We start from the raw sequence: 1,287 nt of genomic DNA, 5'->3' as shown, positions 1-1,287 counted from the left end.
GATCCGCTGGTCGGGGGATGACCGAGGACGCGAGCAGTGGCCGGAATCGCGAAATTGAGGGCGACGCGGGGGGAGACGCGGCGGGCCGGGGCTTCCGGAGCGGGCGCGTAACCCACAGCTTAGCGTCGGAAACGGTGTAACAGAGCCCAGGTGTGTGTGGGGGGCGGGGAGGGGTTAGCAGCTGGCCTCGCGGTGGCCCGTGCTCTCTGCTCTCCGGAGAGCCAAGTGCGCACACGTGTTTCCCCTCTCGCCACCGCCCTTCCTCCCCGGCCTCTGTCCCGCAGCCTTTTGCCGCGAGCGCGTTTGCCCTGGCCCCCCTTTCCGGGGGGAGCCACATGTTCTGATGTCCCCGGTCGCAGAAGGAGGTTGCAACGGGTCTGTGCGCTGGGTGTCGTGGGTGATGCCACTACAGGTGTCGTGGGTGATGCCACTACAGGTGTGGTGAGGTAGCTTGTGGTAACTGTTTAGTGGTGACAGGAGAAGCTGGTGGTTCCTCTCCAGCTCGCGGGCAGCTTCCGGCGTCACAGTCCGAACTGTTGGACGTCTGCTCTGGTGGCGCAGAGGGCTTTGCTGCATTCATTCATTCAGTTTTGGGGAAAGAATGTATGCCTGTGTCAAGCTGTTGGGTGTTTTTTAAACCTTCCTCCTTCCATCCGCCTGCGCGTGCACATTCATCTTGTCCCAAGGTCTGTGTTGCCTTTAAGGAAACCAGAGCGCCAAGCCCGCTTAGTTGACGCCCCCCCCGCCCCGCCCCCCAGACTCCTCTTGAAAAAGTATAATTCTGTGCTGGGTCTCTCAGGTCGTTCTGTTGTTGCTTGTGCTCGTGCATAGCGCCTCATAAAGGTATTTTTAATTGTTTACTCAGGGCGGTGGAGAGATGAGTGTGTCGCTTACGTTTCCCTCAGGACTTAGCCTTCCCTCTCAGTCGCTGATGTTTGTCTTGTATCATGGATGGTACCCAGTTTGGGGCTCTGTTAGAGGCAGTATGCATTCCGCCTTGGAAGGGAGAGAGGAGTCGCTGGATTGTTTAGTTCAGTTTTTCTTACTTAAAAAAAACTCTGCCTGGGTAGACATTAATTAATTTTCCTTCCCCTTGACGGACTTCTTGCACAAAAGTAGACTAGGAACTAAGCCGTCTTGTGAGCCTTATGGCCTCTTGGCCGTAAGTAATGCCTCTGCACTGTATGTCATGTCTCAGAGTAACCTTGTAAATGACATGGCAAATTCACACTCAGGTTGCTGTAGCTGTGATGCAGCAAAGCATTCCGCCATAGGCAGGCCCGGCCC

Source organism: Lipotes vexillifer, unplaced genomic scaffold (assembly GCF_000442215.2).
Source record: "Lipotes vexillifer unplaced genomic scaffold, Lipotes_vexillifer_v1.1 scaffold1231, whole genome shotgun sequence".
NCBI classification, from domain to species: domain Eukaryota; kingdom Metazoa; phylum Chordata; class Mammalia; order Artiodactyla; family Lipotidae; genus Lipotes; species Lipotes vexillifer.
Note: the sequence above shows the minus strand (reverse complement) of the source record.